Genomic DNA, 16,257 nt, shown 5'->3' with positions numbered 1-16,257 from the left:
TGACGGATTACTTATGAACCAGAACATCCTTGATTTTAGCATGTCTTCACGAGACACAACTGGTTGTAATGCCATGATTCCTAGTATACATCCTCGACGATGTATTGTTGGTCATGTAGTCTCCGTAGATGCGTAAAAACATCCCTGGCGGACTTATGACCAAGAGCGGAGACACACTTGTCTCCTGTAAGCACGACTCACCCTATTTGAGATCAAGGACTGATTCCTAGTACATTATCGTGAGATATACTGGTCATGTCTACTATAGCCCCTGACCCAACTTACCGAGGCTTCCGAATAATTCTTAGGGAATCCAGTGAGATACAGTGGTTATTCTACCTCTGGGCCCTTTCAACAGACTCCTTAACATCCTTTCGAGATACATTGGTCATGTCAGACCCATTGTACAGACACAATTGACTCCTACCACATCTCTGCAAGATACGCTGGTCAAAAACAAGTGATCTAAGGTCACATAGAGACATTATCAGGCATGCATGCCTTCTTTTCTCTTAAACATGTTCGAGATGACTTCAAAGAGACTGAATCGCGCGAGCCAAACCTTAGACGGCCTCAATTGCGTGAGCCAAACCTCAAACTTCCTTGTGCTAATCCAAGATGAACTGGCTTATCTGAAGAATCTTATACAAGCATAGGACTTTGGCACAAGCCTCTTTCTCAACGTCTTAAACACACTCACAACTAGTAAATTAAGTTTAAATTGTATATGTCTATCCAAAAACGTGGATAATCTCCCTCGAGCTCCTCGTGCTCAACAAAGGGACCCACGGTAAATAATAAGCCTCCACGTAACATACATGACCGGCCATGACGAGGGGAAGCCTAATCTCATCTCCTCTCACACTCTACACACGATTTATGAGGCATTCCTTTCCTTTTCACGTGACTCATCCTAGTCATTCTTACAAACCTGAGAATATTTCTCTATCTTGGCCAACTCGGTCATAAAGAATATTTCTTTCTCTTAACACATCATCGCAAAGGCTGACTCAGCTTCACACAAATAGGGGGATATCAATTAGGGTGAATATCTTGACTGTTCCTAACTTTATTAGAACTACCTAACCTAAACCAAACAACCTTAGCATAAGCACACTCCATTAACAAGTGATATGTCATTTCCCTAGTATACTCGCACATAGGACATAAATCGGTTCCCACAACCATCTTAGAAGCAAGAATATCCCTAACTGGACGACAGTTGGAATTACATTTCCAAAGAAATTTATTGATTTTTGGAGTAGTTTGAATGCCCCAGATCTTACTAAACAGGAAATCTGTTGAGATTTGGGGAGAGGTCACTTATAGCCGGGAGTAGAGGGATTTAATCGAGAACTTTTCATATTTTTTCAGACTCCATCTGAGGACATCTTGGGTATCCTAATGAGGTCTAGCATACCTAACTGCTTTGATAGTTACAGTATCGAAAAGTTCCTCCAGCAGTTGTTGGTTCCAACTATCAGTGGAAAAGTCCCAAAATCGCTCAATTTTATAAATATCTAACTCTTCCACCAGCGGGAGGAGGAGGTTAAGTTTTCTTGAGTACCAGGGACCTATGTATTGTCCCACAAGTTTGTTTTAGATTCAAATGTGGATCCCATATTCCGAAATTTTTCACAATGTTGAGCCCTGTTTTAATTCCACTCTAAGCGAAAAAACCAGTTTTATTTACTGTTCCTATTAAAAAGCAGTTGTTTGAGAAATATTTTGATTTGTAAATATTATCCCAAAATATTTTAGGTTGAGTGATAGCCGCCATGATTGTTCGGTTGCATCGATTCATTTATCATCTTCAGATTGTTGAAGCCCAGGCCTCCCAGTTTTTTTTGGATTTGCTTACCGCTTTCCAAGCTTTAATATAGGATCCTTTTTGTCGCTCTTTTCCCCCACCAAAATTCCGTATGTAAGTTCGTAAGAGAGTTTATCGTTCTGACCGAAAGGGGGAAACAAGTCATTAGGTATAGAGGGACCACATCAAGAATGAATTTTACTAAAACTGATCTCCTAGCTTGGTTTAGAGTGATCTTCTTCCATCCCTTGAGACGGGATCTCAATTTTGCTATGAGGTTAGTAAAGTTTAGGTGCGGTGCCTTAGAAAAAATAGAGAGGGGTTCCAGATATGTTTATTTCCTTTCACTTTCTTCATTTTCAAAGTCCTAGTCAACACACGGCTAAGCACATGTGAGAGATTTGGGGTGTGGAGCACCCCCGACAGGGGCTGCCATTAGGCAAAGTCAACAAAGTTTGACTTTGAGGCAACACAAGCAGGGGGGAACAAAAAAAAATAATCCTTAAGAGAGAGCTTATGTGCAATAAAAAATATGAAGGTCTAAATTGTGAGTAAATAAAAATATAAGGACATAAAAGAAGGGTATAATATAAATTTGAGTTATTTTAATGGTGTAATAGTAAATATGAACTAGTTAACATAAAAAATCTGAAACGTTTCTCACTTCTCAATTTTCTCACTCGAAATTTTTGTTTTCTCTGAACACTCTTTTTCCCCCTCCTTTCACAATTCCATAGCATACTAGAGACGGAATTTACGAGATTAAATGTGGAAGAAAACGATGCTAACATAGCTTATACGCCCCCTTATTATGCTCCTGACTATAATTTCTTATATGCAAGGGGCAACATTTTTTGGGTATGCTTTGGGCACCAAAATGCCAGGGTCGGCACTGACCTCTGATTTATCCATATTAATCAATTGACCCAAGAAATCTCCAAAGCCCATTGAGATTTGTACAAAATACCTATCTGGGCTATATTCTCTCATATCCGCCTTAATGAAAAAGAAAATATCATCAGCAAACAACAAGTGGGTGACATGGGGACTGATTTTATCAATCTTGATCACGTAATCTACTTTCTGGTTTCAGCATGAAGCAAAAAACGGGATAGGACTTCCGTACAGAATATGAAAAGGTAAGGAAAAAGGGAGTCTCCTTACTGAATTCCTCTTAATGGATAAAATATTTTTCAACCATTTAAGAGAGCCTAAATTGTTGTAGTGCTTATACATTGATACATTACATCGAAGGTCTAAAAAACCTGGCATTTTAAGGGGCGACCCAAAAGGAATTAGGGGCGACACTAAAAGACAAAAAAGGTCACCCAAACGTAATTCTAAGCTACCCCTTATCTCTGATTTTTCGAAATGGCCAATATGCCCTTATATAATCGGGAGCCTACACCATAATCGGTAGGTTAGAGGTGAATCGGTACCTACCGATTATAGTGTAGATACTTCGACTAATAATCCCTTTTATAATCGGTAGGTTATCCAACATATATGACTACCGATTATAAGTTGCCTCAAAATGATTTTTTTTCTAAAATCCTTCATGTATTGAATTTTGAAACCTGCTATAATCGTAAGGGAATACAACTTAACAACCTACTGATTATAAGGAGCCACAGATCGAACCCTTTCCATATTCCATAGGTTTTGAGTGTATACAACCAGTCATAACCACTTGGTTCGTGTTTTGGATGCAGCGTTAATCGGGATTTAAATATATTACAAAACCTACCGATTATAAGTTGCCCCAAAATGAGTTTTTTCTAAAATCCTTCATGTATTGAATTTTGAAACCTGCTATAATCGTAAGGGAATACAACTTAACAACCTACCAATTATAAGGAGCCACAGATCGAACCCTTGCCATATTCCATAGGTTTTGAGTGTACACAGTAAGCCATAACCACTTAGTTCGTGTTTTGGATGCAGCGTTAAACGGGAGTTAAATATATTACAAAACCTACCGATTATAAGTTGCCCCAAAATGAGTTTTTTCTAAAATACTTCATGTATTGAATTTTGAAACCTGCTATAATCGGAAGGGAATACAACTTAACAACCTACTGATTATAAGGAGCCACATATCGAACCCTTGTCATATTCCATAGGTTTTGAGTGTACACAGCCAGTCATAACCACTTGGTTCGTGTTTTGGATGCAGCGTTAATCGGGAGTTAAATATATTACAAAACCTATCGATTATAAGTTGCCCCAAAATGAGTTTTTTCTAAAATCCTTCATGTATTGAATTTTGAAACCTGCTATAATCGAAAGGGAATACAACTTAACAACCTACCGATTATAAGGAGCCACAGATCGAACCCTTTCCATATTCCATAGGTTTTGAGTGTACATGATCGAATTTTATATAGTGGTAAATAGAGTTGTCGTTCACTCGGACTTGATGAATTGATTTTAAGAATTAGTAAACGAAAAGAAAAGAAAAAATATACACAAAATATTGTCACAGGATTAAGAGTGTTACTGGGACTAGGATTTCGTCGAATTCATAACATATGGTTCAATTTATTTATTTTCAACAATTAAAGCTCAATGAATAAAATTAAGATGGACTCTGGTTTTGCCAAGGTAGATTCTCAAAAGATTAGTTGTAAATCCTAAGCATGATGTATCAAAACGTTTAAGCTAAGCATACCTCATCAAATTAAATGACAACCAATTAATTCAAATCATATTTCAATTAAAATCAATGCAAAAGTCTTAAAAAGAATTAAATAATTTTACCCATGTATGAAATTCGTCTTCCTCCATCGTCCCAGTGTTGGGTTTAGCTCATCACGTCGAAAACACACTTAAAATATTTATTCATGGCTCAAAAAGTGTTTACAATATGATGAAATGTAATGAGAAGAATAAAACAATGATTTTGCTCTCCCAAAACTCCCCTCTCTCCATCCTTCTGTTTGGTCCTACTAGCACCCTATTTATACACAATAACCCATTACTCAAACATCTTTTCAAAATGTTCTTCCATAACTCCATCAGATCTTCTCTTTAATGAAAGATTTCCCATGAATAATTTCTTTCTCCGTTATCACAAATCTTCTTTATTTGCTAGAATAAAGTCCTAGGGATATTATCTTTTTTTATTTTTTAAATAAAACCCCAGATTTTCTTTCTCCTTTTCAATAAAAACCAACTCATAAATATATTATCTCTTTTACCTTCAAGATATGGAAACTTTATGTATAATAGGCAAGCAGATATCTTCGTCTCGAATCTTTAAAATATCCCATGAATTTGTTTCAAAATGAAGAAGGAGAGGGTGCCTCTATCTATTTGCTGGGTGCCTTTAACAAGATTGGTGCTCTTATCTGAAATGAGGATGTCTTTAACACTTTTAAGCCAATTCTTCCAAAAATGTTTATTCCCCAAAAATACCTACAAACACAAAAAACACTGTAAATAAATACGAAATCGAGTGCCAACAATATATAGTATTGAGATCAATTTAGACCCAAAAATGTGTCTATCAAATACCCCCAAACTTATTATTTGCTAGTCCTCGAGCAAATCTAATATAGAAAAATAAAATGACTACACTTAGCACGTGCAGCAAGCCGTTAAACTGCTAGGTGGCCTTACCGGCGGAGTGTTGTCTCCGGAGGGTTTACCAGAGGTGTACCCACAAAACCTTTACTCCAGACCCTAGCTATCTACGCAGAACCTTGGAAGGAACTAAAGAATCTCCTTGGTTGGCATACTCTCATTGACTACAGGAGGAAGTACACTGATGCGAAATTCCATTGTTGTACACGAGTTTGCACTCAAGCATACTAAAATTCATATAAGTGACAGAGCTCTACTCAGATAGTTTCTGTACATCATAACCGGAGTTAACCAATCACATGGAAAGATTAAGAAGATGGATGTAGAGAAAAACGTAGATGGTTTTGATGTAGACTAAGGTGAACCTATCGTAATGGACTGAGATACCGGTCTGACTAATATCAACACAGCTGGCATATACAAGGGAACCAGCGGGTGATAATCCTAACTCTAGGTCAACACAACTGGCATATACAAGGGCACCAATGGTCGACTTTATTGAATTTATTCCGGTTGGTCTGGTCTCAATTTTTTTTTTTCATTTTTCATTTTTTTTTTTTCATTTTTTCATTTTTTTTTTTTTTTTGTATCTCAATCACTCTATTTCACCCAATCACTTATAAGAAAAGAAAAACAAAAACAGAAGGTGAAAAGGATTCGACGAGATATGGCGAAACTACCATGTTTCTTTTTAATTCTAACACCTGAGCTATGTGCTTTTATGAATAGACTCTTTAGAGGTTTCCATCTAATCAGATTGGTTCCTCAACTCCTACAACCAATATGTTCCCATCCACTTAGATTGGTTAGTCCCAATCTTAATAAGCATAGATTTCTAGGCTCTGGAGTTTATTTATTGCAACTAAAAAGTTTCTCCCATACCCTCAAACTTAAATCTAACATTGTCCTCAATGTTCTAAAGATAAAATTAAAAACATGAACAAGGAGAAACTATTACCACTTAAAGCAAAAGAGATAAGGAAAGATATTACCGTGTCGCAAGAATATTGGGTTACCTCCCAAGAAGTGCTAAGTTTAAAGTCTTCAGCCAGACTAAGAAAGGATTAGTCACCTTATGGAATCATAGAGTAATAGCCGGAATAACTGCGGATCACCAAAACCAAATAGGGCTATCACAAGTAAAAGGAATCTGCAACATGCCAAGAAAATTAGCAAATAAAGCACACTCTTGTCTAGTTTCCTATTTAAGACAACTACATCTAGCTGTGGTTCAGGTTCAGGTTCTATAACTGGGTCTAGATAAAATATTTTCATGGGCTGGAGTTCCTCAAAGGAAGGATCCCGAAGATCAGGTTGTAGAGTCTGAAAATACTCAACTAAGAACTTATAAGCACATAACGATAACCTGAATAATTGGGGATCCTCTAAGTCAATCAGATTTGACTCACACTGTTTACCACAATAGTGGTCATTCTTAAGCAAATGTGTCGACCCTAATTTTCTAAAGTAATTCGGTTTAGTCTCAAAACTTAATAACTGACACATCTGAAACTCATATGTTCCCACAATTGGAAGGAAAGTTTTTGGTGGGAAAACAAAGTCAATTTTGGTATCATAGCCTAGGTTAACCACATCAACCAGAGGATGGATTTCTAACAACTGAGCTCTCTTACGGACACAACTAGGTTCAGGAAAAAGAGTATGAAGATAATCTTGTAAGATGGTTGAGGCACAAATGTCAAGTCCTACACGAGGGAACTTTCTAAGAGTTAAAGGTAAAGCACAGGGAGAATTATATTCACCCCCAAACTTAGAGTTTTGGGTGTCTCTAGATAGACTAACTACAATTTCCCTAATTTCTAGATTATCGGAATCCTGAAAATGTTCAATTGCTTCTTTTAGGTTATACTCAGGTGATGCATCCTCACTCATATTTAAAATATCTACGAGTTCATCTTCTTCGTCTAAGACTATTGTTTCTAAACTGCTAGACTCTAAAACATTATTCTCAGAATAAACTCGTTCCTCTAAATCATTATCGGCTTTGTAAACAGGAAATACTACATCGTCTAAAACGAGGGTATCTTTAGTCAAATCCTCGTCCTTTTGAATAGGTGAATAATTATTAAAATTATTTGGATTTGAACTAGAAATAATATTATCATTGTAAAGCTCAATTGGAGTAACCATTTCCTGATCACTATTCCTACATAAGTATGATTCTTCATCAACACTATCCTCATCATAATAACATGAAAGAGATCGAACCTCATCTAAAATAGTGTCTCCAATTTTATCCTCGTCATCTTGATTAGGTGAATAGTAACTATCCTCATTTTCAAGGGTAAAACTGGGAACACTGTGTTGGAAATTCATATAATTTCGAGTAATTCTTTCGTTCGTCTCAGCTATCCGCTTGAGATGGTCTTCTAAAGAAGGTTCACTCATTATTGTAGTTCTTTCGTCTATAATTATACTATTCATCTCAGCTAACTTACGCGTCGACTCAGCTAACTTCCTGAGGGACTCTTCTAAAGGAGGAATAGGAATAGAGGGATCATAAAAAGGACTACTTTTCAATAGTTTGATTGTATCCTCTAGAGACGAAGAACTAGTACTATAATCTTCTTGCTCGTAAGATTGATGCACGTGTGGATAGTAATTGGGCTCACCAAGGTATGACCCATATCCTTCCAAAGGTTGGCGTTCCCAACCACTATTCACACTATGGTAAGAGTAATGTCCATATTGTTCAGTTGGATAATCATATTCATTGTGATGGCTATTATAATACCAGTTTGACATCCTAACTGCAAGGGAATGCTACACAAGCACAAACAAGGCTGACTCGACCACAACAAACCTATTTTATCTAGCAAACAAAAAACATGATGGCTCCCTTAGATTGTTTCTAGACCAGCTTCTAATCCTTCGAAAGGGAATTCGTTATAATTTGAGCAAACCCCTCTGGAATCAATCCGAGTTAAAGTAAGTTGAATTGAGGCGAGGGAAGCTCAGTGGAGCTTTGATACCCAAGGCCTCACCGGTATTACAAGGCGGCGCAGTCACGCATTCAACTCACATAAACCATCATGAACTTCGAAGTATGCTTAAAAGGGTAACCAATATTTTTCGAACGACTTTCCTACTAAGCTCGTTACTCTATAGGTCTCGTTCTATTCCAAATTTTAAAGCTTAGGTTCGCGATAAGTATCGTTTTCCTAAGGCGGGCAAGAAGAGAACGGTGATGAAATCCGAACCCTTATCTTGTATGGCCAGTCCTTTCCCTTTACTAGGAAATTAAAGCAGCCATATTCAGTTCCTCGACATATATGAAAACGAAGGAATACAGTAACTCGCTAACAGGGGATTCGCGAGTGTTTCGACAAACTTACCTCCCGTTCCAGACGGGGGATGAACCGTTGTAGTCGACTCGGGCCACGATTCCTATGTCATGTACGAACCCGAGGGGCCGAGATGATATCGTAATCACCGTCCTTATCTGCAAACAGTTTAATATTTAAACTACCCTTCCGTAGGGTTTAAAAATAATGTCCCAAAGTTTACAGTCCAAAGTCCAAAAAAATTAAGTACAAGGGAAAAGGAAAGTCTAAAAAAATAAATAAAAACAATTAAAAATGTCTCTCTCTTTTTTTTCTCTTTTTTTTTTATAAAATAAAAAAAAAATCTTCTTCTTTTGCTCCTTTCGCTTTGCTTTTTACTCTAAGTCTTTAAGTATTCACCAAAAGCTTTGGAAAAATTTTCTTTCGCTCCAAATTCCAAATTTTGTAAGGAAAAGACAAAACCCCAAAAATGTAAAGAAGAACAAAAAAAATAAAAACCTAAAAAAGAAAAAAAATCTAAAAACTCTAGCCTAAAGACAAGTCCGCGTCGGCGGCGCCAAAAATTGATCGAATTTTATATAGTGGTAAATAGAGTTGTCATTCATTCGGACTTGATGAATTGATTTTAAGAATTAATAAACTAAAAGAAAAGAAAAAATATACACAAAATATTGTCACAGGATGAAGAGTGTTACTGGGACTAGGATTTCGTCGAATTCATAACATAGGGTTCAATTTATTTATTCTCAACAATTAAAGCTCAATGAATAAAATTAAGATGGACTCTGGTTTTGCCAAGGTAGATTCTCAAAAGATTAGTTGTAAATCCTAAGCATGATGTATCAAAACATTTAAGCTAAGAATACCTCATCAAATTAAATGACAACCAATTAATTCAAATCATATTTCAATTAAAATTAATGCAAAAGTCTTAAAAAGAATTAAATAATTTTACCCATGTATGAAATTCGTCTTCCTCCGTCGTCCCAGTGTTGGGGTTTAGCTCATCACGTCGAAAACACACTTAAAATATTTATTCATGGCTCAAAAAGTATTTACAAGATGATGAAATGTAATGAGAAGAATAAAACAATGATTTTGCTCTCCCAAAACTCCCCTCTCTCCATCCTTCTGTTTGGTCCTACTAGCACCCTATTTATACACAATAACCCATTACTCGAACATCTTTTCAAAATCTTCTTCCACAACTCCATCAGATCTTATCTTTAATGAAAGATATCTCATGAATAATTTCTTTCTCCGTTATCACAAATCTTCTTTATTTGCTAGAATAAAATCCTAGGGATATTATCTTTTTTTTATTTTTGAAATAAAACCCCAGATTTTCTTTCTCCTTTCCAACAAAAACCAACTCATAAGTATATTAATTCTTTTACCTTCAAGATATGGAAACTTTATGTATAATAGGCAAGAAGATATCTTTGCCTCGAATCTTTAAAATATCCGATAAATTCCGTGAATTTGTTTCAAAATGAAGAAGGAGAGGGTGCCTCTATCCATTTGTTGGGTGCCTTTAACAAGATTGGTGCTCTTATCTGAAATGAGGATACCTTTAACACTTTTAAGCCACTTCTTCCAAAAATGTTTATTCCCCAAAAATACCTACAAACACAAAAAACATTGTACATAAATAAGAAATCGAGTGCCAACAATATATAGTATTGAGATCAATTTAGACACAAAAATGTGTCTATCAGTACACAACCAGCCATAACCACTTGGTTCGTGTTTTGGATGCAGCGTTAATCGGGAGTTAAATATATTACAAAACCTACCGATTATAAGTTGCCCCAAATTCAAATTTTGAAAGCTACCATAATCGGTAGATATGCTAAATACAGTACCTACCGATTATTGGTTTCTCCACATTCAACTTTCATCAAATTAGCTGTTGGAGTTTTTGGGAAAAACAAAAAGAGCCGTTGGACCCTAAACCTATATAAAGAAACTCATATTTATCACCCAAATTGCACCAAACTCTTTCCTCTCTTCAGTTTTAATTTTCATAACAAAAAACATGGATATTGCTTTTGCCGAAGAAGAGGATTGTGCTATTTATAGAGCGTGGTTGTGGTAACTGCTCATGATCGTGTTCACAAGCTCCACATATCGGAATCCGAAGAGCAGATATGGAACCGTATCTTAATGGTATTTGAGGCCTTAGATGTTAATTGAATTCGAAGATCATCCAATGACATTAAGATGACAAAGAATGCGCTCGATAAGGAGATTGACAAACTTGAAGATGAGGAACGGTTTGTTAGGAACGCTTTTCCTTGGTGGATGTATGAAAAATGAGTAAGTATCTTTGTAACTCCAACTCACATTAACAAAAATTAATACTAACTTGTTACCCATTCGTAATTTCAGAGAAATCTTGCGGATCGCCGGTATGTGGACCTCTACGGGAAACGATTTGAACATGAAGGATGCTACAAAATCAAGAGGGACAATTTCTATGGTCACTGGAAGTTATGATCTGTTTTAATACTTTTATGGTCAATTAAGAGTATGGATTTAGGTGCTTTTGACGAAATTGTAAGGTTAAGGTCGTTTGAAACTTATGTAATGGATGTAATCGGAGTATTATTAATATAAAAACTAGCCGATTATGCGAAATTGGTAGATTATTTTGTTAAACAACCTACCGATTGTAATATTCAGTTATGTTATGAGTCAACTTTCTTTCCGATTATGGTGTTGTTTGGTTCCAGGAAACAGTTTTTTTACATAGAATAATCGAGAGGGTAATAAAAACTAAACCTACCGATTATGTTATTCGGAAGTCAAGGTGCACATTTACATTCCGATTGTGGTGTTGTTTGGTTCCAGGAAACAAAGTTTTTTTACATATAATAATCGATAGGGTAATAAAAACTAAACCTACCGATTATTACTATTCGGAAGTCAAGGTGCACATATACCTCCCGATTATGGTGTTGTTTGGTTCCAGGAAACAAAGTTTTTTTTACACTGAAAAATCGGAAGGCAAAGTATATTAAAAAACTCCGATTCTGACAAAATATTTTGCAAAATCCCCAGAATCGGTAGGTTAATAATATATAAAGCTTCTGATTCTGACCAAAAAATGCAAAATCCCCAGAATCGGTAGGTTAATATATAAACTTAGCTTCCGATTGTGTTCCAAAATTCAACAGTTTCATGTCTCTTCATCTAATATATAAATCATTCATAATCCATACAAGGAACCATTCACAATCCATAAACATAACGTAACAACTAAAAATCCGACACATTGTTTGAAAACGACATAATCCGACACATTATTTGAAAACTACACAATCCGACATAAACAAAGTTATCCATAAAGTGAACGAAAAACATTGAGAGTTTACAACATAGAGAGTTTACTATTTCTTTCCTTTGACTTTGCGACGAGTTGGACCAACATTGTCATTGGTTTCATCAACTTGAGTGCTCGATGACGCCCGAGTTCTTTTTTTCACAATCTTTTTAGGTTGCTTGGCTTTTTCCCCAAACTGAGATGCATAATCTTTATTGTCAATGTTATCAGTCAACTCTTGGTGCTTTCTTATCTTATCAAGTGGCACAGGATCTCCGACTTTTATGAAATTAGTGCACCATTTGGACAAACTCTTGAACCTGCCCTTCTATTTTAAAACATAGCATACCATCAAACGGTTATTACTCTACTTTGACCCATAATATTAAACTAAACTAAGAAAAAAAATACGTACCAATCTTTCATAACCCACAGTTTTGTCTTTGAGGATACTCTTGTACGAAGCTGGCTTTGGTTTAAGATCACGGATTACACGAATGTGAGAAACACTAAGATACCATTCCATATAGTTGGGAGCATTTTCAAAACCTTTGTTGGTTGGCCTTCCTAGGTTGATCAAGTAATGCGCCCTTCTATCCCAATGTAATTTACATGATGGTTTATTCTTGTGAACGACCGTGATAGAATCCTTATCAGACGTGCACTCCTCCATGACCAAAGAAAAATTTCCATGGATTTCCTCCTTTGGTATACCTTGTACAAAACCGTGTTGTCGCATCACCCTTGAGGCATTTTACATCACATATCATGTGGGGTGCCACAACAGTCCAAAATAAAGGGCCAAATCGGATCGACCCGCGATATGTCCACCAGCTCGGTCTTCCTTGTACGGATCAAAGCATACGTCTTGGGCTGTCAGTGAGTCCAATACCTCCCTCAAACAAATCAGCTGCTGCTCCTTCGTCCCAGAATGGTTGTCATCGAAGACGTACTTTGTTCCTCTAGGATCGCCTTTCTTCCACGTCGGGTTTTGAATGGCCAATTTCAAGATAGGGAAGTGGTCGTAGATCCATGCCTATATTGTCATTTTTACAAGTATTAGGTAATTGAATCTTCAATGGAATAAAAACCAAAAAAAAAAAAAAACTATGTAGAGTTAATAAACAATACCTGTAGTAGACTCACGTTCCCGACCACTTGGCTAATTCCAACCCTCGACGCCTTTCTCAACTCTTCCATCAACCACGCATGGCATGTCGTTCCCCAAAAGTACTCATGCACTTTCTCGAGAGGATCCAGAAGTTGTAAAAGGTTGGCGTCTACCCGATTTCCACTGGTATTGGGGAAAATGACACATCCCAATACACATAGGAGATATGCGGTGGCCGCGTGGTTGACTTGCTCATCGGTTAAAGTTCCTTTCTCTTCTTTTTCCTTGGTTCCCTTGAACATATCCATCAGAGTACTAATGTTGAACTGTCTAGTTCTATACTTTATGCATCTCTTGAACTCAGTTGTAGATGTTTCTTCATCCCAACCCAAACACTTTTTAGTTAGATCATAAAGTTTGGTCCATTCCAACTGCTTTGTGAACTCATACCTAACACCTTTGCCATGGACATGAAGTTTAACAATATGCACAACATCATCTGGGGTAATCGTCATCTCCCCAAACGGCATATGGAAGGTGTCGCTCTCAGGATAAAGTCTCTCCACAAACGCCGATGTAGCCACCCGGTCATGTTCCAACATATATGAGTTCTCCGCAGCATCAGCCAACCCTGAATTTGCAATAATGGTCTTGAAACTTTCACATTCATCCTTCAAAGGCCAATCCAGCATTTTAGTTGGTGCGGCGGTCGGTTTAAGCAACCGAAACGCATCGGAATGATACTATTAAACACATGACAAGTTACAAAAAAAAATAGAATAACCTAAAGTATTACGAAGAAAAACATAATAGGTAAATAAAATGGATACGATCATTACCTCGGTTTCATATATTTCTTTGGCCCAGGAGTCTTTGTATCCAAATAACAATTGTCCTCCATCCTCCAGAAGCCGAAGGATTACACCTTCTGGAATATCCTTCACCTTCAGTTCATTTGAGACAAGGTGTTGCGCTTTCTTTCGAGGAGGATTTTTCTTTTAGGCTTCTCCTTCTTCTTGCGCACCACTAGGTTGTCCTACTTCTGGTACTCTATCTTCGGGTGCTTTTAGTTGAATTTCTGCTTGTGATTGTGGAGCACTTGGTTGAACACCTTCTTGAACTGGTTGTGATTGAGAGGCACATGGTTGAACACCTTCTTGAACTGGTTCTGATTGAGGAGCACTTGGTTGAACACCTTCTTGACTTGCTTGTTGAGTTCCATCTTGAGCACTTGAAGCGGCTTTAGCAGTCCTAGCTCTCCTTGCACTAGCTGTCAAGTTCTGACGCCTTTGCTTCCTTGCACTATCTGAGACAATTGCATCTTCGACTTTTCTACCTCGCCTATCCCTAAACAACCCCGAAGAAAGTACAACAGGTTAGTAAACTATATAATCGGAAGTTAATCTAAATACACCGTTCCCGAATATCCATATTCAGTTGGTTGAGTAAACCACTAGCTTCCGATTACGAACAATCGGAATCCCCAGTTCACTAAACCCTACTGAATACAAATAATCGGAAACAAAAGAAATTTTTGGTGTTCGAATATGTTTATCTACACCAAATAATCGAAAACTAAATTTCAACACAACCTTCCGAATAGGAATAATCGAAAGTAATAAAAATTATAACCTTCCGAATAAATCTCAATCGGAAGTCTCACAAAACTAATGTCTACCGAATATGCATCACTGTGTGTCCAAAAACTACTAATATGGTTCAGCCTAAACAATCGGAAGCAAATTACACAACATATCAACCGCTTAATACGTCTCTAATACTTTTTCTTCCCTAGTATATTCAGAAGTCAAAAACACAATTACATTCCGATTATGATCGATTTAGGCCTCAGTAATGAAAAATGTTCAATAATCGGTAGGAAACCTAAATATTTAGCACCTGAATATAACGAATGTTCTTGTGAAATGAAGAAATCGACAACAATCGGGAGTTTAAAACAATTACTAACCTACCGAATATGGGTAATAACCGAAAACCCTAAAAAAAAATCATGGATTCGACGAATTGAAGCAATATAAAGAAAATTAATGGTAGAATCTTACCTAATAGGCGCCATTTCAAGTTGCTGGAAAGTTTGGCTTTGAGTATCGCCTACATCAGGGGCCGCATCTTCTTCGCGTTTTTCGGGTTCGTGAGTTAAAACCTCTTTATTACGGGCATGCAATCCAATGTTTGGATCCTTACCGCGAAAAACGTTTTTGGTTTTAGCTTTCTGGGGTTCCTTTTCTTTCATCTTTATAGAGAATAATCGACGATGATTCGATTCGACGATTAACGATGTATAGCGAGGAGAGGGGGAGAGTTTTCCTCTCTGCAATCGGAAGGAAAGAGGAGAAGAGGAGTTGAAGTTGAAGTTGAAGTTGAAAAGAAATGAAATGAAATGAAATGAATTCAGGTTGACTTTAGTTTTATCTGTCAAACGGTTAATAATCGGTAGGCACTACCACATCATAAGCTACTGATTGTTGAGTAGCCCAAAATCATTAGGGTTTGTTACTTATATACCTACCGATTATAGGAAGCCCCAAATCGAACCACTGCCAATTCCATAGGTTTCGAGGGTACAGAGCCAACCATAACCATTTGGTTCGTGTTTTGGATGTAGTCATAATCGGAAGGTATATGGATTACAAAAACTTCCGATTATAGGTTGCCCCAAAATAAGTTTTCTTCTAAAATCCTTCATTTAATGAATTTGAAATCTACCATAATCGGGAGGTATTGTTACTCGTAGCTTTCCGATTATGGGAAACCCCAAATCGTTAGCTTAGATAGGTTTAATTTGTCCGATTATATAGGAGCCCCAAATTTCACCATTGCAAAAATCTAAAGATTTCTAATTTCTATACTTAAACAATCAGTAGTCTCTTGAGGATCTTGTTACTCCCGATTGTTATAGAAGCCAGATATGAGTTTGGCACATAAACGAACTTAATCGGTAGTGTAATCTAGTTAATAACCTTCCAATTAGGTATTTACAATCGGGTACAGTATAACTTCCGATTATGTAAGGGCATTAACGTATTCTCCGCGTTTTTGGACATCCCTTAACATAATGTATAGGTTGGGAATAAAAAAGTCGCGCCTAATTTCTTTTAGG

The sequence above is a fragment of the Papaver somniferum genome, chromosome 9, assembly GCF_003573695.1.
Source record: "Papaver somniferum cultivar HN1 chromosome 9, ASM357369v1, whole genome shotgun sequence".
Taxonomy (NCBI): domain Eukaryota; kingdom Viridiplantae; phylum Streptophyta; class Magnoliopsida; order Ranunculales; family Papaveraceae; genus Papaver; species Papaver somniferum.
Note: the sequence above shows the minus strand (reverse complement) of the source record.